The sequence below is a fragment of the Ischnura elegans genome, chromosome X (genome assembly GCF_921293095.1).
Source record: "Ischnura elegans chromosome X, ioIscEleg1.1, whole genome shotgun sequence".
NCBI lineage: Eukaryota > Metazoa > Arthropoda > Insecta > Odonata > Coenagrionidae > Ischnura > Ischnura elegans.
The window spans coordinates 35134325-35162193 of record NC_060259.1 but is presented as its reverse complement, the minus strand read 5'-3'; the positions used below and the strand labels follow the sequence as shown (position 1 = coordinate 35162193).

Below are 27869 nucleotides of genomic sequence, written 5' to 3'. Positions count from 1 at the left end.
AGTGTGAGGGCTAACAAGTTATATTTGTGTCCTTCACAAAAATGGTCGAGAATTGCTCAGACATTTTGCAAAGAAATCAGGCTCTCACGGCCTAGTGACTAGTTCCGTCCCTAAGGGCTCTAGGGTGGAAATTTTTTGAGGTGTCTAATTTCTGTGCCCTTCTTCAGCAAACTTCCATCGATTGCTATGCTATTTTTCATTCCTTTAGCCACATTTTCTACGTCATGTTTATGTGAGGGCTAATAAGTTCTTGTTTCCCTCATAAAACTAGTCGAAGGTGTGAAAATAAGTCTGGGGATGTAGCGAAGGGATCAGGTGGGCATAGCCGCAAGATTGCTTGGTCCATCACCAAGGGACCTCCTCTCCGGATATAAGGACATTTTTTGGAGATGCCAATTCGATTTGGGCGATTCCTTGGAGAATACTTCAATATTTGTTGAATCAATAAGCTATGTAACCCTTAGTGTATCTTCGAGAACCAACACATTTGTATCGTTATATATTTTCCGGTAAAAATATGAATATACCTCCATATAAATCAACACAAGAGCATAAAAAATGGAAGAGAGCATGTCAGGGGCATATGAAGAAATTAATGGGTTTAAATAGAAGGAATTTACGACCAATTCATTGACTTTAGTATATCTTTGCATCGCTGTAAATAAAATACAGTAAAATAGTGAAATACTACGTAATGTTTCACTCAATTATACTAAAGCTTGAACACAAACAAGGAGGATGATATTGGGCCGTATAATTTTCGATTAGAGCGTAGGAGAAGTTAGAGAAACTTATATGAATGAAGAGGAAAAATATGAGAAAGTGTTCCGTATCATAAGGATGACATGACCATGATGAACAAACAAATGACTGACCAAAGGGAGGAGATATATACGTAGATACAGGAGTGAGGTGATGCTGAAAAATGTCATTGAAGTAAGTATACTGGCTCAAAGTAAAAGAGACAAGAAGATGGAAATTTATTACAGTCAAATTTAATGTTAATAAGGTCTAGTTTAAAGAATAGGTAGTGAGGTACGCAAAGGAAAATAAATATCAGTGAGTTTTTATTCATGAGAATAGACTAAATAGTAATATACCAAATGATAATAACCCATGCATACATAAAGTATCTACCTACCCTAGCTCAAAATTTGAAATTATCCTTTTCTTGTTACACCTCCTGCCCTTAGAAAAACATTTACCTTAAGAGTAGTACGTTTACTTGGCAATGTAGCTGAACAGCCGTGAACCCCGAAGTAATAGAGAAAAATAATAATTTGGCACCTCAAAAAATTCCTACCACCGAGCTATTTGATGGAACTAGTTCACTAGTGGCCGTGACAGACTGATTTTTTGCGTATTTCCCGACCATTTTTGCGAAGGAAACAAAATATATATATATATATATATATATACAAGCCCGCACATTAGCATGGATTGAAAAATCCCAGGCTACAGCAAGAGCAGCGGTAGAGGTATTTTGCATTTCTGTCCCGATTAAAAAAATATCACAAAATAGTAATCGTTATTTGCAGTTTTTTATTGCATATTTCATTTCTACCTATGAATTCAGGAAGAAAAAATTCTAAACACGATGCAGTTATGTCAATCAGTAATGTAACCGTCAGTGGTTACAAAAAATATTTCCTTTTTTTGGGTGTCACACTAAGTTTACAAAGAGCTAATTGGCGTACCTTCGTCGTGTTTAAAACTCTTTTTTTTATGAAATCAGACGTAAAAATCAAAACTGCAATAAAAATCACAAATTACGCTCATTTTTAAGCGATAAATTTTTACAGAGTTGAGTGCGATTCGTGATTTATTACAGCGCATACGATCGACAAGACCCCGGCTATTGTTTGGCGGACGGTGGGCATGGTTTGGCTACCAAAAGGTGTTTTAATCTCTTACCTGCCTTCCCTTCTTGGAGAGACTATAGTGTGCTCACAAGATATTACAAGGCTTATCAAAAATATTACCGCCGATTAGTCACGAGATGATAGTGTAGACAATCCAGGATCGAGTTTCTCCGAGTGTTCATTCGAGCCAAAATAAGCGAATTAGAGTCGAGGGTTTCTACCAAGTCTTCCGCCCTAACCAGAAACCCCCAAACACCACAATCATCCCTTCCCCCACCCCCGTCCCCTACCCCACCCGAACCAGCATCGCAGACCCTTCTGCCCTCTTACATTGGCCTCGAGAAATCAATCGGAGAATTCTACGCGGATGAGTGAACAACCCCGAACGAAAAAAATTTGGACATCTCTGCTCATCCAAGATCAACTAAGAGAGAAAAAAATTGTATCGGAACTTCTTTTTTATCGAAACTAGTCCCCTAAGTAGAGTGTATTACGATCAGAATACATATAATTGAAAATAATTAGTAGTAAGTAGTTTTTAAAATACTCATGGATACCCATGATAAAATATAAACAATATATGGTCAATTCCATACTTTAATATACAACTCCACTACCGACCATGGGTTTGGCACTTGAGGTCATTTTCACCTTGCTTGCGAGAGACCCCTTGATGTTTTACACGGAAAAAGAACTCGCGAATGCTTCAAGAGTACAAGAGTACTGGTAGATGCTAGAACGTTGAAAGTAAGTGCATTTTCGGCAATTATGCTATTTCATGACACGAGTGTTTTGCCATTTTTTTAATAAACTAACGGATAAATCGGAAAAATATTCAACCAGTAGTCATGTGGGTATTCTAAATTTTTAGTACTCTAAAAGTATTAGAGCGTAGGTTTCCGCGGCGATGGTCTGATCTCTGCATTTCTGCAGGGTTTTCTTCCGCGTCAGGTTGTTTGTTGGTACAACCATGTGTCAAAACCATGGTCGAGAGTCGACTTGCATATTTATGTGAGGAAATTACCGTTTGTTGTTTATATTTTACATGGATATGTCGCATTTCCACAATGTCAAGCCTGAAACTATTTCATACGTGCGCATAAATACCTTCTCTTGTGTGTAGCGTATGCTACGCTATTATATTTATCTACCACGCTTTGGTTTTGCCCACCTGATTAGATTTTCTTTGATTCAAGGAACAATGTAGCCCCGAAATGTGTGAAGCGCAATATTTTTCACGTATACCAAGAGACTGAGGAACATTTACAAAATTAATCTCGCTGCCATCTCAATGTTTTCTAGCAAGATTTTTTCCAATAACGCGGGATGCATATTTCATCCAGAATACGTGACAGCGCAAATGTGCAAATGCTCCTAAAATTAATGCTATCCTAACAGAGTAAATACTTTCTGGCGCGGTATGCATGTCTTATCATAGCAATGTATGCAAACTTTTTCTCCATTGCATTGCTTTAATGCACAATTAGCAATAAATATAGTTTAATTTGTCGCGGGAAATAAAAAATTAAGTAAAATTTATCCTCAAAAGCAACATTTTGAAAAAGTTTGCAAGACAGCACAACTTACCGATACTTATTAATTTGAAAAAAATTTAGTGAGTTTGAATAATTTTTTCAAATATCATTGCTACGAATAGCTTCATATTCAGCGGTTGGAAGCCTATTTGTTATGCCCTATATATCATATAATTCATTGGAATGAATAGCCAAACAAAGCATTTTAGGCGAAATTTTTCTCAAAACTTGACAAAGCCTTTTAATACACGAGTAAGAAATTTTAACGCAATACTCCGATTGATTATAATCTCAACTGAGGATGCCTAAGCTTTCATCGGTAGAAAATGTTACGATTACACCAAACTCAAGATGTATCAAGATAATTTTTTTAACAGAATCGCTTTGCGTGGCACGATGTGAAAACTATTTGCAGTTATTACAGAAATTCCTGGCACTGTTTACACTGAACTTACAGCACTTCACAGCTTTTACACAAACTACGTTGGACCAACTAGAGACTCGGAGGAAAATTGCTACGCTTAAATTGGTAGAGAAATTAGGATCAGATAGATAGCGGGGGAAATGAGAGAGAGGGGGATATGGCCTCTATAGATAGGTGATTCAAAAGGGTTTTTCCGGGGGTGTGCGCTTTTGTCTGTGGTAGTCCCAGGCGTGTAAGTAATTCCCGTAAACTACCAGAGGAGAGCATTCTGGTGATGTGTTTTTTTGTTTATTCCTCTGACGAGTGGTGTCAAATTTTACAACCATTTGAGAACCCTTTTTGAATCACCTAAGAGCGGATACTTTATTAGTTGCGCACTACTTTCCAGGTCCGACAGAAATGATACAATAAGAAATTTTGACGAAAGGTCAGGTGCAGAAATTCGTTTATTCCTCGAGCAATAAACATCTTCCATAAACGTTATACCGTAGCCAAATGACCCTACCTACGCATACTTCACCCTTTTTAACTCACGCTTATATTTATGGCTAGTTTACAAGCTCCTTCTGTGCACACGCCTATTAAGTAGCTGCTAAATAATATGTAGATGCATACAGACAACTTCATGGGCTACTATAAAATGCGAAAAATAATATCAAGCACTGTTTTTATCATGAGCGCCACATTGTTTAGTTTAAATTCCATTCATTAAGCCTCATTTAGTACTACCAAGCAGTGTTAGGTTACGGAATAACATGCAGCTGCACACAAACAACAACTTAGGCTACGTAAAAATCGCACACAAACCAGTGTTTTAATCTCGAGCATCACGTTTTTTTATTAATTCCATTCATTAAGTCTCATTTAGCAGATAGTGGGTCGGAGCAACTTTGTGATTCTATCGGGACTGCTGATAAAGTGGCTCCCACCGCAAATATAATGGATTCAGTTACCACAACAGCAAGTAGAAGGGAGGAGTCAGATATGGGGCGCGGGCAGCCGCTCGGTCGGCCAGCCTTCTCATCTCCGGTATCGGATGCGCCCGACGGGGGTTCCACAGAAGACTAACGTGTGCGCCTTGGCGTTTGGGAACTGATTTGGTGCCGCGAGTTTCGGAGTGAATCCACCGAGGTGAAATTTTCCCGATCTCGAATGTGAAAGGCAAAAGGACAGAGGAGAAGAGGAGACAACGAATGTACAAGAATTGTTTTTTATCAAAGAGGCTTTTTTTCCGCGCATAAACATTACTTTCTCTTTATAGGCTCGGATTTTCTCTCCACACGGCAGGATGCAAAAAAAATCATGTGCGGCGTAAAGGAGACGCAATATACTCGCCGCATATTATTTTGGTTTTTTTGTTTTGTCTTTTTTGGTTTTTTTTTAACTTTGTGTCCCATTTTTTTACGCTTTTTGTTTTCTCTCTGGCTTTGTATTTGTCCAGAGATAATAATCCTGCGTCGGAATATAGCTTGCCAATTTCCGGATGGACTTACTGCTAATATGAGCCTGGCTCCGATTAGTAATGAATATTACGGTTTGATTTTAAAACGGATTGATATTGACTCATTTTTGAGCTATACTTGCTTTTTTTTTCATTTTATGATGCTAGATGGGTTTCTATCAGGCTCTTTTTTACATGTTTGGTGAGGCATTCTTCTCTTTTTGCATCTTTTCCGAGAATTTAGCAAAATCCGGCTGTGTCATTTTATGCAAAAAAAATATCGAAGTACAACTGGGAGCAAATATTTTACCTTCCTCAAATACAAATATTTTAAACGTGTCCACAGGCACTCACTTTTGGCATCCCTATTTTCAACTGGCATTATTTTTCAACTGTGGACAAAAACAGCGAAAACCTTCATCAGCCAAATAGCAAAAAATGATTCATACATATTTCCTCCAATATTGTATTCAGATTTAGAAGAAATCCTTGAAATTCTATTATATTTACCACCAGCGAATTGATATGAAAAAGGAATTCATGACTGTATCCGTACAAAGTACCTCTTCCAGCCATTTCCATGTACATATTGCCCTTTTGATATCACTTTTTTCACTCTTGATGTCTTAAATTTTCTTATGAAATAGGTATTTTTTGAACAGTAAAGTGTAACAGAAGCTGCATATAAACAAGGTCCTTGAAGTTTTCGATGGAAAATGAATAAAGGCAAATACCATCAAATAAAAATGGGTGCTACTATTCCTTTTAGAATGACAAAATTTCGAAATCATGTAGGCGTAAAGGACACACAGTACAATCGCCGCATATTATTTTGCCTTTTTTGTTTTGTATTCTGTTTTTTTTTTAACTTTGTGCCCCATTTTTTATGCTTTTGGTCTCTCTTTGGCTTAATATTTGTCCAGACATGATTTGTCCTCAGTCGCGACAATAGCTTGTAGATTTCTGGATGGATTGTTATTAGGAACCTGCCTCCAATTAGTAATGAGTATACGGTTACCTTTTAGAGCTTATTGATATTTTTGTTGTAAATATCAAAAGATATATAAATATGCATCGCACCAATCAAAAAGGCGGCTTATCTATAACGGAAGGGAAATAAGTCTAGAGTACCTAGAGTTGAATGTTTTCAATATTAAAGATTAAGTTCAGTACCTGTAAGTAAGTGCGAACGTTTCACTACGAAAGAATTGGTTTCTTTGATCTTACTGCCTTATAGGACAGCAGAAAGTCATAAAAATCTCTTGAAACGAAAAAATATCAAATAATTACCTTATTTGGTGATTTTTCTCCTTTAAAGAACTAAAATATTCCTAATAATATTAGGCACACAATTATACCATAATTCTATTGCTGTCGCATTCAGTTATATTTAGACGTTTGGAAAATGGAAAAAAATCTTGCAATTGCGTAAAAAAACGGTTCATTTACCCTTGAAAACACGGTGCTTTAACAGGAATACTCGAACGATATCAGAGGTTTCACAATAGCGTCATAGTACAAGTAAAGTTGAATGGATTAGAAAAATATCAACATGTTTAAGCTATTGATATTCACTTTTGATTTCTAGAAAGAACAATTGGCAGATAAACTCTCAACTCCGTCAAAATTATGATACAATAACGTGAATTTACAGCAGGTTAAAAATAATACTTGTGCACCCATGTATAGAGATGGTGCGGTAAAAATTAAAAGGCACATAAATGCATCCCACAAGCCAAAAATGCTGCTTTTCTATAGCGGGAGGGAAAGAGGGACTTAAGCCTAGAATTAAGTATATTGTTTTCAAAATGAATGAAACTGCACTAAGTTCGATCAGCTTGCTGCGTAAGAATTGGATTATTTGCTTTACCGCCATAAGCAATGCAAAACAATAACGCGGTAAAACAACTATAAGGGCTGAATTTACCTTAAATTTGCATGCCCTTGCTAAATAAAATCACAATGCCTGAATTTAGGAGAACAAATTAGGTTAAGGAAACTGAGAATGTAATTATCTAGGAAAAATAGCAACAAACAAAAATCTAATGCCTGATATGGTACACGGAAATATGTACTTACATCTACGTAGAAAACAATTACTGCCCAATATCATAAGTTTATGTCATTTTTAAGAGCAAATAAAATGTCTTATACTATCACCGAATTACATGCTTCATTTCACTGACTTGTTTCTCTCACTAAGTGGAAATTTGATGCTACATTTCTTTTAAAACTATCGGTCGTAAAGCTTCATTAAATTCCGTATGAAACGATTCTAATCGCCAATTAATGAAATAATTGTTGCAGTCAAAAATTTATAAATACCTTCGTAACCTACCAAAGAGTAAAATGACTGCGTGATTGGAAGAAAGAGGTAGATTTACCCCGATGACATGGAAACTGAAAGGCCAATGTACAACAAAAAATTATGTAACATACACGGGTCAGCCTTACGAAATGAATGGTTTCGGAATAAAAGGTGTGATTTCCCAAACCAACCAATCCAGCTTCCACGGACAAAAGGAGATGCTGACTTTCGCATTGACGGCGTGAAGCGGTGTGTCACATTCGGATGCCATTTGTTTGACTACCTGCTGGCGTTAATGCTTTTATTCCCAGACAGTTACGTGCAGCGGCCCTGTGAGCCACGCATCAAGCAAGGGCCTGCAGCGGAGTATCAAGCCACCGATACGGGACGCGATGCGGCGCTCAATAGATGGCGGCAGCGGCGCGTGAAGCGGGACGAGACTGGACGCGACTATCGGTGTCCGTTGCATGAATTAATGCAATGACGACTCCAAAATGAATTTGCACACTCCGTATCGTCTTCACGCATGGCCAAATTACTCGATACATACAAAGCGGCATGAAGGCAGCAGTTGTGAATTAACTAGCTCAATATTTTCTGCCGGATAATGCTAAAGTAAGGAGGTCAGAATCAGTTTTAAAACATTCAGGCAAAAATTATCGTTCCTAGTGGGGCAATAACACCCCAATAAATTTTATCTCGGTAAAAGAGAGCCAAAATGGATTCATACGCAACGGGTATGCCATTCTCCTGAGTTCCTCGGCCGATATTGAAGCAGTTCCTTACACCAAACGTTAAATATGGATATTGCCTAACCTTTATAAAAGAAAAAATTGTAACGCCCACGAACTTTTGCCAAGGTATTATCCTATTGCAACTGAGAAAATGTATTAACGATTTGTAATATAAATTGTACATAGCAACTATATTTAATGCTTTGAGAGCTCTAAATGAATTTAAACATTCCAAAACCGCCATATCTAATTATTAAGCTACTTAATTAGCCATTTGTTTTCTTATGGCAGAAACTTTCCAACTTCCAACTTTACAATCAGGCCAAAGTCAGCTACGCAACTATCTATCAATAACTGTCATATCGAATCGAACCACAGCTCTCTATAAGTTTTGCAACGATAGGATAGAACAAAAATAAAAATTATTTGAAAAATAAGTCTATAATATTCTGAAGGATTCTGAAGCAAGAGCTCATATTTGACCGGTTCTTTTTTTCCGAACATAATGTTATGAATACGCTAAAATTTTATTAACTTTCATTTTACTCCGTGAACAGAAAAAAAATCGGACATATGGACACTCTACATCAAGATATTCACTAACACTAAAAATGTATTCATTTAAAATAGGAAGGTATAATGACTGCAACAGCTTTCATAAAAAATGGCTATCATGTGGCGGCGCGGCGTAGCAACAAGGAGCCCGGAGGAACTTTTCAATAAGGCTCCTAGTAAATGGTCTGGGTCGCTACCAAATATTTCGTCTACCCTTCAATGGTGACCTACATTAATGATTTTAAAATGCGGTACTCACGATATATTTTATTGAAATAACTTAAACTAATTTTAAATTAGCATCAAATATTTTTACTCGCTGTATTTTCAATAAACAAACTCATTTTAAATAGCGATAATCATAATAATTTTTTAAGTAATCATAAAAATCTCTATTTAGCCCTTTCCTGGCGACGCTAGTCGATCATGGCACGGTACAAGTATTTATTAGGAGACAACTGCTAATTGCTTTGGAAAACCTGCCCTCCTTGCTTTCAGCAACTTTTAAATATCCTAATTGATACATCCTGTTGTCATGCAGCACATTAGGTTGGAGAATGGAAAGCAGGGATAAACAAAAAAATGAATGAGGACAAATCATTTCCCTGGAGCCGGAGCCTGGGAAACTGACCGCTCGACTCAACCGGTGAGACAGGCTAAAGGGTTTCACAGTTAGTTGGCAATGCGCGCGGGGGCGGGAGGTGGGGGCGGGAGTTGGGGGCAGGAGGTCGATATAATGAGTGGGGGGCGTGCGTGGCCGGAGGCTGGTTCGCTCCACTGCCCCGCCAGCGAAGCAGATTAGCCATTGGGATCGGCGGATCCGGGTACGTATAAATTATCCTCCAATCCGCGATAATTGTGGACGCTTGATGAATTATAGAATCGCCGCCGGGTGGGAAACGAGATGGGGTCTAGTCGGCCTCTCTCCGCTTCGACAGCGGACGTCAAAGTCACCACGCGTCGCAACGACCGTGAGTGTCGCCGGGAACATAGCACGAACACGCTGACTTCATCTCGAAGGCTTTGTTGCCGCAATGAATCAGGACTTTCTCCGCTCACGTAATCAGCACTAATTTTACAAGTTAGTCTACTCACGCACTAATTAGTTAATTTTGCATCACACGTCTGCCGGAAGTCAGTGAGTAATCGCCATAATTATTTCTTCTCAAACTAGATACCCAAACGAATGAAATGCCGCATTGTTAGTGCGCTATAAGTAGATACTCCCATTGGCAAGAACACAAATTCTAAACCATCGGTCTTGAGTAATTTACGGATACCATGTTGGTTTGAATTGAATATATAATCCATAATCACTATAAATTTAATTTTTTGAATGGTATACGCTCTACCAGAGCTTTCATGTACCACAAATATTTTGTTATCTTATCATTATATCATCGTTAATTTAAGCTGGAGAAATAGGAGATGAGGTTGAATTAAAAGTCAATCCAGTGATTAATAGACGGAAAATATTTTTATAAACTCGACATACATAATTTCGTAACTACCATACTTCGCCAAACAATTTTTTCTTTTAAAAAAACTATTTTTCTCAACTGAACATACTATATACTTAGTATGCTACTTACCATGAAGTACTAAATCAAAACATGTGAGTCAATTCAAAGCGTTTTATGTACCGAAATGCAGATTATTACATTCTCTAATGAGGCGTGATTAGCTCAAAACGACATTGTAGGAGCACAAAAATCAGATGGGTTCCGGTAAGCCGAGTACTCTCCTCTCAGTTCAAGCTAAGATTGAGTATCGTACACGCGCAAATATGCTAAGTTTCAAACTTTCTCGAAAATTGCAGGAGTGACCATCAGGAGTAGATTACGATTGAATACACAGTGAGAGGAGATGATGGGACTTGCTCTTGGTAAACAGAAATTACAGAAATGGTAAAGGTCTGTTCAATTTACCCTCTGCAATGCTAATCACTATCATCCTTCCCGCAATTTATCCTATCAAAGAAGCGAGAAGCACTCAGCTACATACGGTGCAACTCTACTCCATGCTTTTGACCATTTTAAAAAAGTTCAACTCATCCACGTGCATCGTCTAGTATAGCATGGTATTTTTTGGTAAAAGGCAACCTGCAGCTTAGGCCATTTAAGACTTGAGGGAAGGGTAGGGAAGGAAGTGTGGAGATAAATCCGTTGACGATATTAGTCTGCTTTTAACGAGACGCCAAGAGGATCAAGGCTTAACGTCACATCCAACGGACGGAGTGGTGCACTTGAGATGCCCTCCGCGCAGCACTCAAGCAGGGAACGGATTACCTCTGCCACTACGCGAATTTGAAAAGAAATCAGAATGCTATTTATCACCTACTTTATTTATAGCTTATAGCCTGAGCAGTTTTGCTATTAAGTTCTTATTGCTGCACAATATTAAAAGCTGCATTACTATTAACTGGAGGGTATTCTACCAACGCAAGCCAATGAAGTGACCATTAATTTTTCAAAGCGAATATTCTATTTTTAGCTCTATAAGGAAATTTTTATAATACAGCTCCATTAATACGGAATTTTATCCGGTTTGTCGTCGGTTTTCATCAATCCATTATGCCCATCGATAAGGGAGTGGTGGTCTAGAGCCGAAGAGCAATAATCCTACCTTCCACCAGAAAATGCTACGGCTAAATTAAAAATAAACGAGTTGTTGCCATATTAAACCGTGGCTTATAATATGCATCTCCAATCATAACTGTATATTTAATGTGTTGATTTAGTTTCATACGATATCTTAATTTCTACCTTGCTGTGGAAAATGTATTGGAAAGAAAACCAGTATCGTTACAAACGCCTTTCCTTTGCCATTTCCATTCGTAATTAAATATAAAACAATGAAAGATAAGAGTATCGCATTATTGTGGCGTAATGCAAAGAAAATATCACCAACTTCCTGTACCAATATCTCACTGAAAATATGACACTTAATTTACAATGGTATGTGTTTGATATTCGCGCCTTTTGTGGATTTTCTTTCTATGGCCTAAAGAGGGCAGTGAGGGATTTTCTCTTTATCCCGACACCTGCCGATAAATTATTTGTTTTTCTAATGTTTTCCTGGCTTCATGAGGCAACGAACCCGGCCCCTTTCGCTGGCACACCATGCTATGGGTAGCATCGTGTCGTCAAGACACCTGACGCATGCTGAAGGCATATCCTATAACCTGGGGTAAGTCACTCGGAGGCCTCGGCCATTTTATTTTTTCATACAGCCCACTATTTTGTTAAATCATGAAATGTCCGGCATATTTATAGCTCTTTCAAGTTCCGGTCAAGTGCGAATGGAACGAGAGACAGTATGAATGGTTGCTCAAAAGTACTTTCATTCAATTGGTTTCGTTACATCCTCATCATTTATGTTTGATACATCAGTTACTGCCCAAACCGACTTTTCCACATGATGAGGTTTCACTTTTCCAACAATGCAACGCACATGAATGCCTCTTCCTGAAGAATGATACTGTTTCAAATAACATTCAACCATATCAATTGAAAGGGACGGCAAAAATTCCAAATCTTAAAAGTTCCCCACCTTTGATGCATTACACATTTTTGCCTATTTTTATTACAATGATAGATGACCACAAAGGCTTAGAGCGCAATTATTAAATTTATTGTGGAATTTGCATGGGTGCCCACTCGTAAAAGAGGCATTCTTTCAAAATGCCACCTCAAATCGAATATCAACGATATATTTCGACCCTTTTTCTTTGAGAGCAATTAATCCTTACCCCTCTGGCCTAATCATACTTCGGAATTGGTTTACCATGAAAGAAAGTTCGTCAATTTTGACTATATACGACCTTTGAAAGTAGTTGGGTAGTAAATTATTTTATAGATTGAAATATACCACCTCCTATTTCATTTACGATTTTTAGCAATAGTTGATGCCTAAAAAACATTTATCCACAAGGTAAAACATGACCCGTGGGTGCAATGCTGATTCCTAAAAGGAGGTATTCTTTCAAAATGTCACCACGAACTGAATATAAACGATTAATTCAATCCTTTTTCTTTGATGGCAGTTAATTTTTATCCCAAATTGGATCCGAGGTCTCTGCGGATTTTCTCTACATAAATAACGACTTTCGAGCTTTCCTCCGTTTCCTGCATGGAAGAACGTCCGAAAGCCTCTACTGATGTAATCTTTATCCTTTTTGCATTATTGAATTTCGGAAACGGTTACCCATGAAAGAAAATTCGTCAACTACAAAAGATCTTCGAAAGTATCTCGGAAATAAATTATTTATGGCATTTACTTTTTTAGCATCGGCTGCTGCCCAAAATACATAATAACCCATATGGTATTACACAGCCCTTGGATGCAATGCTAACCCCTGAAAGGAGTTATTCTTTCTAAATATCACCTCGAATTGAATATCAACGATATATTTCGATCTTTTTCTTTGGTGGCAATTAATCTCTATCCCTTTTTGCCTCATTAACATTCCGCGCGGTAGGGCCGGCGTCTCCTCGGGCCGGTTATCCAGACCGCTGCACTCCGGTCCGCTTCACAGCCATCAAGCCGGGCGGACGGACCTCGCCCCACACAAAGTGCTCCGAGCGCTATTGCAATGGATGCCCGTCGTTCCGAGAAAGCTACCGGTGAAATAGAAACCATTGACATACTTCCGCTCATTCAAACGGTCGAATCCCCGCTCGCAAAATTCCCCTCTTCTCTGATGCGGGGCCGAAACTGCGGACTGGAATTAAATTTCGGCATTGGCCAGCCATAAAAGAAAATTCGTCAATTTGAAACGGTTTTTTTTTTAATGGGCGAATCGCACTATATACCTTGGAATTATGCACACACTCGCAAAATATAGAAATTTGGGCGAATTTGAACTTTGATCCACTGTATTATGTTGCTAAGGAGAAAAAAGTGAGATAAAATGTGCGTTTTTGCGGAGACTAGGCGTGCTGAAGCTTAAGCGTGTGACACATAGTTATATTCAAAACATTTTTACGGAAATTTTTCATTCCCATCAGTTTTTCATGAAACGGATGGGTTTTTTTAAATGGGTGAATTACGCTATTAACCTTGGAAGTTTGCACACACTTGCAAAGTATAGAAAGTGGGACGCGTTTGAATTTAGTTCTACCATATAGTACCGCTTGAAAAAACCAAGTGCGATTAAATGTGCATTTTAAAGTAAAGTAAAGGTAAAGTGTGCTCAAGCCTTAACATCTGATGCATGGATGTAGTCAAACTCTTTCGGCGGAAAATTTTCATAAACAGCTGATTTTCACGGAATGAATCCGCTAAAATTAATTGCATTATTTCTCCTCTATATAACTCTGATGCCTTCGCTGATATCACATCATTCCCCATTTCCGCAGGTCAAACAAAGCGCGGGGGCCAAGTAACGAAGTTATTACCGTTTTAGATTTTGCGATGAAAATTTGAAACCAGAGTTTCCTCTTAGTTCATAGGAAGTTATAAATATAAAAAACTCTTCTTTTGCTCCACTCTCGATATAATTTTATTATCCACTATTTCCACTTCACCGCAGTACTTTTATAACATACGGTCAGCCAATTTGTAGAGCGTATTTTCATCCATGCCAAGCTCAATCAGAGGTCATCAGGTTCATATTCATTACCATGCAATAAAAATACAGGCTTTCAACTTTTCAAAATGAAGAAATCATTTGGAAAATCAGCTAGCTTCACAATCCTAATGTATCATATGTGATAATTTTATTGTATAGTAACTTTTCACATGGATGGATAACTTATTACTTAGACGGAAGATGGGAATTTCTAGTCCCAAAATCGCCCAATAAAGACGAATTATTATTAAAAATATCACACAACGCTTTCACAACAAAATTTTAGTATGCAGTGAAGACCTACCGCCATCCATGAAACCCACCTTCGTTGACACGGAAACAGAATGCATGGGTGAAGTTTATGAGATGCCCGAAAGAGGCGTTGTTTAATTAGCATTTTCATTAAATGGAACTGTTCATCAGCAAAATTTAACCGAAGAGCTCTGCATTGCATGCAGGGGTTACACACTCACAGGTCGGGTAGCCCTCATCCTTTATGGAACGAAGTTAAATATTCCCACAAACCACTAGGCGCATGTCTGATGGCCGATTGAGTCCGGCTCATCCCACTCACCCTTTTATTCCCTCCCTCCGGGCAACCGACGCAATATCTCTCCCGTTTGTCGATGTTGAGTTCCCGGGGCCGTTTCCAACGTGGAGCGCTCGTATCTCCCCAAACAATAAAATCCGCCTCTCAAAATCGGCACCTAATTGATCGTTTTATCGTGGGGGAAGGTAATGAAATAAGCTGGTCATTCTTCAATTGTCTCGTGAAAAGAAAATTCATCAAGTCACCAAATCATACGTGTATCAGGGAATTTTAAATTGAGAAGATTGAAATGAGTTCTGCCACGAGACTCATGTGGAAACCTGCGGTAGAAAGGAAAAGTTGATGTATTTGGGGTAAAACATTTCGCTCGTCGAATCAATTTTTTGAAATATGTATACTGAGATTTAAAATCAGAGTTTTTTTTAGCTGAAGGCTAGGGAACAAATACTTCACCGGGAAAGTTCTTACGATTTCTTCCACCGTTCAGAAAGCAAGTCTTTTAACAGTCCTCATTTTAAATGAGAACAGGAAATCGACCACGCTGTTAAAGATAAAACAAAATATCCTCCCAATTATAGCAAAATGGAAGAACTATTACCAAAACGTCTGCAAATATGATAACTTGACAAACATAGAGATGTGTAGGTCATATAAAGTATTCGGAAAAATTCAATTAATAAGCTCGAGAAAATCATACATAATTTTAGCAGAGATCTCTTCATATCTAATGAACTAAAAACTTTACATTTGATGGTGCACTGATATCAGCCTGAAGTTCTTTGTGTAAATCTACTTAGTAAGCTAACACCACATACATACGTATACCTATATGTTTAAGTTCAAACAAGAATTTCCTAATGAGACAAGTTCGTCAAAAGCTATCACCCAGGTCCCACGAGATCATCACCGGCATCATTCTATAGCGGAAAGCCATAATTATCTCTTCGATATTCATGTCTTACTTTGAGGTACGATGCACTAAATTTCCTACACTCAAAAAGTTTTATACCAAGTTGGTATAAAAAACCTGAATAAGAAAGGGGATTGATATCCAGGATATCTAATGGGAGAAATTTCATTCCGTGTCTCATAAACCCATAAAAACAAGGTAAAAAAGTATTGCACGATTGGGATATCTCCATTAATGTGACAGCAGGTTTATTAAGCTCATTTTTCTACATCAAATCAAAAAATAGGTAATTTTTACTCGATAAGAAATGTTAAAACAAATCAATTTGAGAACAGGAATGGGTTTTACCAATGTTTTTAAGAACCTAAAATATATCAAAAAGTCAAATCTTGTATTCAATGACATGATGAAATAGATAGTGCACTAATTCTCATTAACACTGTCAGCTGTTCATTTATCATGGCAAATTTATCAGTGTTAGTTCATATCAATATTCACTCCGTGATGAAAAGTTAAGAGGTTTAAACTCAGTATTCTGAATTTGAGAATAAAATAACCTTGCAAGATAATTGAAGTTCATGATTAGACGTTACAAATTCATGCAGTTTCAATCAGACAGCAGCTTTTTTCAAAGCTAACCTTCAAAGAATCCCAATATTTTGCATTTAAGGACAACATTCTACCTTTCATTACCGAATCTTTTATCGACACCTATATTCACGATACGTGACTGAGCTGAGAGAAAGCAGTATTCAACACACAAATGATACAAAATACTCGTAATAGAATTCCTTTCGTTCATTAATACTGTTTCGTGCTAGAGTGGTTTAAAAAAAAACTTCTTTTCGAGATATGAACGGGCATTTACGTTCCTTTGATTTTTTTGAATAAATCTCATCTGAATGCAATTTGTGCCTTGATAGCGATTCCTAAAATTGCAGTAACATGGAACGCAATACACGAATGATAGGCGAGGAAAATCAAATTAGTCAACCTTTTGGGACGCGTTCGCTGCCGTGTAGTGAGCGCGCGTGATCAGCGGATCTATTTGGCCGGCACTAATTTCCCCTGGAAACTCGGTTCGTTTTAAGTGTCAGGGGGGGATGTGGGGAATTACGCCGATTCCAAGCAAATGAAAAATGCATGCATAAATGCATACGCTATCATCGTGCATGCTGGTGCGACCAATAAAAAGCAATAGCGAGCGAAACGTCATTAACAAGAAATTTCTGCATTTTAAATTCCTTGTAAAATGATTAAAACCATGATAATCGGAGATGCAAACACCCGAATTTTCTTCCATGTTTCAGCAACATACAAAAAACGCAACAGCTCTAACAATTTTATCAGTTTACGGTTGAAAATAAAGAAATTGTAACTTAAATAAGAAATAGGTAACTTATTGCTTTTTCCTATTCCAGCAACGTCCTTTAGTAATAATTTTTTACTCGACTGATAACTTAATTCATATTATTCGGCAATAGATAAGAGCACAGATGGATCTAAAAAGGAGCGTAAATATTGTTTCAAAATATTTCTCTAAAAACAGCAAAGTGATGGGAAACAATAGTGAATAATTACCTAACAAGCCAAATTGCTTGGAAGACAAGAGGGAGTTATTCTACCGGAAATGCGCCCTTGAGATTGCATTACAGGAAAAATACTCGAAGAAAATCCTCAATCAACTGGAACTGGATTCGAACCAGTAACCATCATAGCTCGAAGATCAGCTGCTTTAAGGTGAGCAACAATGACACCTTGGAACTTCAGTTGGTTGACTGGGGAGACAGACTAAAATGAACAGCTCTGTGTTGAGGTATCCATACGTGCTGAGCAATAATAAAGTAAACTCAGTACATATTGTATTTTGAAACAAGTAAATCATTATATTCTGCGGAAAAGTAAAATTCAAAAAGACTGAATAGTTATAGAAGACTAAAGGAGATAAAATGAGCACAGGAGATACATTGACACCGTTACCTTCGTTTAAATGGGAATTATGCAGAGTCCGATCATGGAAAAGTACTACCCATGTAACTAACGGAATTCTTTTACAAATGTGTGAACGATGCCTCGAGTCACGGATCGGTAATCAAAAAGCAATCCTGGTGCAGATACTGGAGTATCAAGCTTTATGCATAACTATAGACCATTATATTAAGAGCCACATTATTTGGTTCAATCCATCAAATAAAATTTTCAGCGGAAATTACAGAACATTTTCCAGGTCATATATGCTAGGCACTGCGGCATATGAAAATTCGGATTTATAAACATATGAACTGGGTCACGTGGAATAGAGGCGATGCATACGGATTTAAAACGGAATTATACATCAATGCATTTCATTCTTCAAGCTTCCATGACGTATTTATCCCTTCGTGAATATTGTTAAAATTAATTTCCTTCAAAGAAGCAATCAACAGAAAATTAATGGAAAGCACCTCACTCTGAGGAACTCTACCAAATAAACGAGATGTGCATCTACAAATAAAACCCTCGTGAGACGAAAGGGAATCCCAGGAACGAATGGGATGTTTACTTAGATATGAATATGAGTTCACTACCTTTTCCGAGGTAATTCCGAAGATAAAACGCATTTTACATAGGATATTTCCATGCAGTAAAAGAAAGGAGGCTAAGGCAAACATTAACCTAGGAAAGCATAAACTTGAAGAGGCGATAGAGTTCCCTTACCTGGGAAGCCGAATTACCAACGATGGACGAGGTAAGAAAGAAATGGTGAGTAGATACCGCAGGCGAGGAGGAATTTCTACAAAAAGAAGATTCTTCTTACAGCTGAGAGTATAATCATAGAAGTAAGGAAGCAATTCCACATGTACAAAATGAGGAGCATGTTTCTCCATGGAAACGAGGCTTGAACGTTGACAGCAGCAGGGGCGTCAAGAGTGGGAGCATTTTAAATGTGGACTACCGAAGAATGATGAAGATAAAATGGATCGACAGAGTAACTTATGAGGAAGTGCTAAGAAGAGTGGGAGAAAAGATAAGTCTTCCATAAACCTAAATCAGAAGGCAAGACAATTTAGTTGGCCACATTATGATACATGATGGCCAGTTGAAAACAATCGTAGAAGGACAGGTCTAAGAGAAGTAGAGCAAGGGATGAGTTACATCAGGGATGTAAAAGAGAAGAAATGGGACGCTATGAAAAGACCAGCGGATAGGAGAGTAGAACGGAGAGCTGTGTCAAACCAATCTTAAGATTGTTTGCTAATGATGATGATGTCCATGATTAGAAACCTTTCCGGTATGGAAACGGCATACCTATTCCACAAGTATTAAATATCTTGGGAAAACGAAGTTCCTCTCTATAGATAGAGAATCGAACTCCGACGAGAAATTTACTAGCCAAATCCTTGGTGGAGCAGAATATGTCAATGAAGCTGCCTCAGAAATTGTAGTGCACAACATTTTGCGAGACTGGTGATTTCAACGATTGAATATTATTATTTGGTAGCTTATAAAGCAATATTTTCCATATATAAGAAATATTCCATTAAAATTTGGCACAAAATTTTTGTAAAAGTAATACAATTACCTTTTTGTGCGCACATATTCAATGACACCGTAGTTTCAAATTCAATATTCTTAAAATTCAAGGTTTGATTTCAATTATAATTTGTTCATCCCCGCAAAAAATCTGGAATGTAATTTAAAACATTCATTCAAATGTGATTCCGCATATATTTTCCATAAAGTGTTTCTCGGAAAATGAATGGTAGAGAAAGCATTTTCTAGCAAAGCCATCGATACACAGCGGGTAATTTTACAGAAAAATATAGACGGAAATCAAATTGGTATCCATTTTAAATGGATAATCTTATATAAATAAATATTGCACCTAATACGATTTGTGTTTGTTTTAGTTTGATGCTACCAAATGAAATGCATGAGACTATAATAACGTTATATCGAAAAAAATCCGGTTCCACTCATACGTCTCTATAAATTTGCAATATACGTCATGCCGCCATAATTGTTGTTTTGCCACAAATGCATTTTAACCTCCTCAAAAATTTATCATAACAGAGTCAAATCCTCATCACAAGCCTACTATACCTTGGCTATCATAGAGAGCACAAATACACAAATATTTCTTTGGCATAGTTACTTGATATTGAAATTCGACTCCGGAAATAAATAAAACTAGCTATAACTGAAAAGTACACAAGTCCACACATAATAGCATGAGAAAATGGGGAAATATTTTTCCAACAAAATTCAATTTCTTGAGGAGGGAGTGAAGATTACAATTTCAGATGCACCAATAATGGTGAATTACCAAAATTTGATGGAATTTCTTTAGGAGACTCCAATTTTTAACTCGATGAATCCAAGAATAACATGAACAATCTCTCTATTAATAGCTAGCTCCTAGTTTTGAAGGAATACTCGAACGCGCTTGAAATCGGAAGCGGTAAAAAACCATTGAAGTATTCATTCGTCACATACGGGAAATATATCAGACTGACACAAAAAATCATTTGCAATAACCATTTATTACCGGACTTTTTCCTTTAATGCAAATCGGTAGAATACTTTTTACAGGAACGCGTATTATTATATAATGCCCAGCAAAAAGTCTGCAGTCATGAATGAACGATGAAAATTTCGATTCTTTCCTACCTGATTAGAGCCAATAATTTTTTCCGTCCTTTTTATGTAATTATGAGTTAAGGATACAGCGGTGGAGATAGGAGTGGTATGATAAATCCCCACCCCCTTGGTAAATGAAGCTGTTGCTATGCTGGATCAAAGTCCTCCCAAGGTGCATCGGACAGTTGTACAACCGAGTATGAGACCAAATGGATAATTAAATTTCCAAAAAATTTCTACGGATAGCAACTGCAAATAGATTCTCACCGAGATAAAATACTCAAAAATTTTAATTTTTATCCGTGTGGCTTGCCCTGCTACGCCACACGGATAAAATTCACTTCGTATGAATATACAAGTGTGAATATGGAATTTATCCTACCACATTACTCTAAATTATGAATTCACTGAAAGGATTTTGTAGGGATTAATACCGCAAACGTATTCTCAATTTCAGACCTTGATGGAAATATCTTAAAATTTTCCGCCCGTTCTCCACATCCAGTTTTTCAATATTATAATGATTAATATATTCCGAAGGAGCACAATTATTGGTTCAAATAATACCCGAAAAAGCTGACAGCACTTTCAAATACATATTACTTTTTTTTTAAATGAGAGCCTTTTAAATACCTTATTTATATTTTACCACCATCCACGATAAATAGCATGTGCATTATAAGTTTTTCGTTAAAATATGCATTGTAATAAATCAAATACACGAATATCACTATTTGTAATAGTTATGAGAGTTTCGCAAGATTATAACCATTAATATAAGTATTTTTCGAAGAAATTGCCTTGAAGCTTTGACCGTTTTGTGATATGTATATCGGCCGATTCTTCACTCAACGACTCATCCGCCTTTTGCGGACGGGTTTCACTAGGAGCGCGCGGACCAGGGGTGCGTCGGTGACCAGGGAGGTAGTGCATGTCTATACATCCAAGAAAGGTACACTCAGTGCTAAGGCTGGAAAATTAATGATTAATTAATTTCATACAGCCGCAACAATTATTTTTTTTAATTAAGGCTTATTTCATCATAATTAATTCCTCTAATCTTACGAAATACTACCTCATACTAATCTTTTCGTTGCTAAAAACTAATTACATTCCTATATTCTTTTGATTATGAACTCCAGATGGCTTCATTATTTTTTTATAATCAAACAGTGAGAAGGCGAGAATATAGAGGTACCCCGTGACCACGATCCATTTTGCTTTAATGATAAATTTCAGACGGCTTCATTTATTTTTTTTCTAATTAAACATAAAATAGTGAGACTAAATAGGAATCCCACGACCATGATCATACACAAAAATATATATGTCAAGATTTATCCTCCATGAAAACTCGTTGACAACTAAGTTATTTAAAGGAATAGATTACTTCTGACATGGACGGTTATCCCTCGGACAATAGACATTTTTTGGCTAATTTATTTTTCTGCGTTAAAAATACTTACGCCCGACGTTTATTTGCTAAGCCAAAAAATAAAAAGGACCCGGCCATGAGGAGAGGATATAAACACAAACAATACGACAGTCTCGCTCCCGAAGCGTTCGTAAACTCGTCGTCCAATGGGACATTTCAGCGATGGCGCGTGGCAAGGGACCGCGCAATAAAATCCACTGGCCGGCGGCAGCGGCCGCGGACAGCCACGTGTTTTTCCCGCACACCCGAGAAGTGGGCATTCAAACGTGCCAAACTCGACCGAAGCAATCACAGTGCGTCGAGCATATAAACGAACTTATCTCTCCGCAAGCTACAATGCCACCTGACCCCACCGCAGTCGAACAAAGCATACTTGCGACGGAGATGTTATCGCTACCTTTCCAAGGGATGCGTGATCGGGCAAGAACGATGAATATTAAAATGGGCCATATGGAATATGGTGCAAACTCCACAGAAAAGTTAACGCAAACTTGTTTGCGGCAATGTTAACATAAACTCCAGATAAGAGAACGAGTAGATTAGATTTTTCAGTGGATATTTACAACATTTTAGAAATTTAAGCCAGTAATTTAGCGCTAAAAAATAAGGTTTCTCAAACAAAAACTTTTCCCAATGGACAAGAAGTACTGATAAGAGATTATGAATGAGAAAATAAATTTTATCTCACAAGGACTCTTTTTATAAACGAGAAATTCAAGATATATAAAAAAGACCAGAGTTTTCATATAGTTTGCTTTCTAAACGAACAATGGAAGCAACATCGTAAAACGAACGTCATGAGCCAATTCCTCCAATTTATTCTTCGAATCACGTACTATTTGGAATCGTCCAGGAATGATGTTAAGTAATTCAATCCCGCCTTCAGGCATCAAGTTATAAATATATAAGCACATTGGGGGATACATTGGCCGGAAAGTAACAGAACAAGTCCAACTCTAATTTTTTTGTTGATTCTTCGGAAGACAACGGCGGCGCGTCTATATTCACAGTGGTTACATACTTGCATAAATTAATCCTTAGGACTAATTACCTTTCCACTTCTTTTACTCCTAGACACGAAGCGAAAAAACAACTTGAATCGTTCATCAACGTTAGAAATATCTTTGAAGTACGCGGAAACTCGAAAAGCAAACGCCAACGGGACACTTCTCAAACATACCAACGGGACGGCGCCCACGGCAAACACTTGAAGAGAATTCACTGTATTGTTGAGGCTTTAACCATTTTAAGTTAGGAAAATTAACTAACTTTTCTTCCGACAAATCAACTTTTAATCGTAGACTAGTTTCATGTTACAGCGTATCGAAACTAGCCGATGATTAAATCTTGAGTTGCATTCATTAGTTTTCCTAACTCAGCTGAAGAGAAAATTTTCCTTCACACTTAGAAAAGCTTTGACACAACACCAGGGACACACGAGGAAGGAGAAGCACACAGGAGTCGAAAAATAAATCCGGTACGACGAAACAAATGCGGCTACTCACCCGCAACAAGGTCCAAATGTCGCGCTCCCGAGTCGCGCCAATTCGTCGCTCTCGGGAAAAAAAAATTGGGAACTTCTCAGAGGCGGGAAGGGAGACCAGTATTGTCAAGGGTCCGCATCCGCTGGAGATTCGCGGACGACTGTCGAGCAAGTTCGGGAGCAGCGTGTGCGATGAGCTATCCCGCAGGGGACGGAGCGCGGTGTGGTGTACCCTGTCGGCGGAGATAGCCGAACTCACCCGAAGGCGGCATCTCAAAGCTCCGTGTCCTACCCTACCCCCGGCCCGCTTCGGAAACCTTCCTCCCCCCACCACCGGCAATGTATGCGAGGCGGGTAAGGGGAGCCTCACGCAGGGGGTGGGGGAAACTACCACCCCCACCCCGCGATTCCCCAACACCCCCTCCAAACCCTCGCGCAAAAAATTCCACTTTTTCCCCGTAAAAACCTCGGCAACGGGATAAAGACGCGAGGGAGAAAAAAATTGGATACGATCCGATGGAAAGGATAATGTATTATGTTATTTGATCCCCATTTTATGACGGGGGTTGGGTGAAGGGGTAGCTCGAGGGCAAGAGGATAAGTTTAAACACATAACGGGCATGAAAGGATTGCAGAATTAGGTCAATGATTTTTCCAGAGCTTTTCGGGATTATCGAGGGAAATAGAAGAAGGGGTCTCATTGCGGGTGATCAAAAGGGAAGAGGGAGGCAATGTTTATTTTCAGATGGAATACTGCCTCTCGTCCACGCACATGAAGGGGGACGGGGAAAGGTTGCCGTCGAACAAATGAAAACGAGCTACTCGGGAACAGGCGGCAATCACCGCTCGACCTTGAATTTATGCGTTTCAACAGTCGGCGAATATTTCAAAAGTAATAAAGACGTTCACTCTCCGTAAAAAATATGGATTACTAAAACTTATATCCAACTTTTCCAAACTCCATGCTGTTCATTACTGACGGCACGAATATTACAACAGAGGATCCTCAAGTCAGTAACCAGGATTTTCGTTCGGGGGTGTCCAAAGCCAAGGTGGGAAATTTAAAAAAAACAGCGTATTGACTAGAGGGTTTTAAAGTAATTTTAACACTTTTCGCTGTCGATAAAACTTTATTTATCAAACAAATGTTTCGTAATTTCATGATTTCTCTAATATTTTGTTTTCTTTCATGAAGCAAAGTAAATGTGTTTTTATATTTCGGGGGGAGGGTCCGGGGGATCCATGGACCCTCCTCGCCACTCCACTGCCTCAAGTCGGCCTTTAAATGTGTTGTCAACCACCTGGCATCTAAATGAGTTTACAAAAGTCGCCACTTGCATCGCTGACGGACAAATTGTTCCGAGTTTCTCGAGGAAATACGGTATAAGTAAGGGTGTTGACCGAAATATATATATACTAATGTGATCAAACAAATTCAAAATAACTCAATGCAATTTGTCACAATTACAAGATTTATAACACAAAATGTTGGAAAGATGTGGATCGCATTGCACTTTGCACCGCGCCGCGGACATTTCTGTAAACCCATTAAAATACGACCGAAGTAGCAACAGCTATCAGCCTTCAATGAGATAGAATTGGGCCTCCTCTATGCGGTCCTCTTGACTGACAGACTGAAGCAGTAAACGTGGCGGATCGATTCCTCACGATTGTGGAAATTCGTTTTAATAAGGTACAAACAGCTGAAGTAACTTTTCCCACTATTTTGTTCGCTCCACCGGTTTCAACGCTTATGCATTATTATCAAGAGCCGTGTCTGATTACTGGAGACGTTTGTATATTATTTTAATTGACGTGGCCTAAATTCACATGAATTCCAGCCGTTCTTCTAAGAAAACATGAATCAAAACTAATTTTATTAAGTCAAACGTGAGCTATACTTGGGAAAAATATGTAAATTTGGCTATCATCGAGTAAAAGTATTTTCAAATAATTACGTCCCAATATGAATTTCAAAATCTAATGCTCAAAGACATGTTTTTATGTACTCTTATTCATTTATAACAAAATGCATTTTTTATGAATTAATAACATTAATTCTGGGATTGATTAGTTTAGATGGTTTTGAAACATTCAATTTACATTCCATGCTAGTAAATATCAGATAATGTTATAATAGCAGGCAAGACAAACCAGTGTAAAATGAGCATTTTAGAGAATTTGATGCGATTTATCCAGTCATTGAAATAATTAGCACTGGATGCTGTAAAGGTATATATAAGTTCCATATAAACGGTACAATGCAAGCTATTTATCGGTTTGCAAGCATTACTACACTTAAGCTCTATTATAAAATGTATTTTTTAAACAATTTCAGCACCGCGCCTTCGAAGCTTTTCCCGTAGATGAGCCACCAAAGGCGAAAAAAGGCATTAGATTACACAAAACAAGTCCTTGCTTCAGGATATATTTATTTCCGTTATAATTTCCATATCAATGAAATTATCATAATTTTTCCTCTTATTTGCTTATCCTCTTAGAATTGTTACCTCAAGGGGTGAAAATGTTTTTCTTCCGTGGTCATTTCCAATTGAGAAACGCATTTTTAAATTATGTGGAACGCCCTTGGTTTGGTGCCTTTTCATCCACCACAAAGGAATATGAGTGACATCGCTATAAAGTAAAATAATGGTATCAGTAATCAATGAATACCCCGTTATAGGAAAATTCAATTTTGTTCGAATCAGGAAGAAGGAATCAGCATGTATTTAATCGTATTTTTTCAGGAGGAAAAGTATCACTTTGAAAAGAAATAAAATATGTGTCATATGTCAACCACTTTTCTTAAGCTTTACCTTCATAATATAACGGTGCACATATCATTATTAATCAATCGAAGGGTAGAAATCCTCCCGCCAGAATATATTTATTATTAGTTGCATTTCTCAGTTCTGCTATGATATTCAAGAGCTAGGAGAGACTGTGGAATAGGGTAAATACTATTTTTTATAGGGTATCCTTAGTTTTTTTGATGGCCTAAATCGAAACATGGTCACTCCTGGAGTACGTATTTCATGCTTTTAAATTTTTAAATGATGATACCTATTTTTTGCGATTAAATGAAAAGTGAAAATTTTCAAGCGCGCCAGCTAAGGATGGATGCTGGGAGAAGCCAATGTGACGTCATTCTGGTTCAATTTGCCGCTGTGTGAGGCCACCTTGGTGCGAGGCTATGAGCGTCGATACGATGCAGGCTGCTAGCAGGTGCTAGAGTACCCTGCTAGTAGGTAGTCCTTGGCTTAAATAAGGATTATTAATACCCTATCAAACGAAGGAAACTTTCCGACTTTAGGCAATTTTAATGGGTGACTCCTAACTACTCGTATAGAATAAGAAGTATGTCCCTTTGACGTCACGTGGTATGGGATCGCATGGGCACCAATCTGGCCTTTTTCAAATGTGGTTAAAATTGACCATTAACATTCGTCTAAACTAGGGTTTCTAAAACCAAATAATTTGTATATTATGTATACACTAATGGTGGGTAACGAATCGCAATCAATACCTTTCGTTTTCTTTGATGAAAGTGACGACCTTATTGCGCAAATTATGTGAGAGGTACCATGCTGTATTCGTAAGAGTACATCAAGTACATGAAAGAAATAGGTGAAGCGGTAAAAAGTTCTATCTTTGAAGGATAACAGGGATGAGTACTTCAGCATATTGTGTTATACTTTGGCATAAGAAGGCACCAAAAACTATGTTGCCGGCCTCGGTGGCGGCGGGGTATAGCCCTCGCCTGCCACACTGGAGGTCGCGGGTTCTAGTCCCGCCTGGATAAGTTCCAGGCCATGGTCGTTTATGTACGTTTAATTGTTAATATGCTCATAAACCCGATGTATAAGGCTATACAGAGCTGTTTCCTATGGTATGGAAATGAATAAAAAAAATAAATAAATGCTTCGTCACCGTCTCTCCGCCCACATTCATATCTTTTCACAACGCACAACTTCTACATATTAAGCTGGTGGATTAACATCATTAAATGCTTTTACTTTTGACGTTATTAAAGTTATTGCATTTCTTTGTATTATCATTCTATTTTTACCTCGCGATTAATACTTACTTTTTAAGAAATTTTCGATCAACCTAAAAAAGATCTATGATAAGTATGCCTTAAGCCAAATTTATTCATTTTAAATACTTGAGTATCATTTCATTTGTTTAGGGCATTTCGGGAAATATGATTTGGCAGATTACACAAGCAAGATAGCTTTTAATGATCCCTAGTCCGTAATCTTAAATCTTTATCGAGACTAAAATTCAATAAATGCTATAAAACTTCTTTAACAAAAATCCTTGTACAATTTAATTCTGATATATCCATATAATTCGATATAAACTAAAATATTTAATTTAATGTTAGATGTTTTTATTTCTCGGCTTCTTTCAAAAACCTTTCACCATTCTCCTTTCTAG

At 37.8% G+C, this 27869-nt stretch overlaps 1 protein-coding gene across 1 annotated transcript in view; it reads right to left on the bottom strand.

Annotated features, from left to right (window-relative positions):
* Positions 1 to 23603, bottom strand: part of LOC124170892 (Down syndrome cell adhesion molecule-like protein Dscam2) — a 507776-nt gene extending 484173 nt beyond the window's left edge. Inside the window, exon 1 of the mRNA XM_046549919.1 lies at positions 23452 to 23603. The gene's annotated coding sequence lies outside the window, so the exon portion shown is untranslated. The remainder of the gene's footprint in view (positions 1 to 23451) is intronic.
* Positions 23604 to 27869: the final 4266 nt, after the last annotated feature.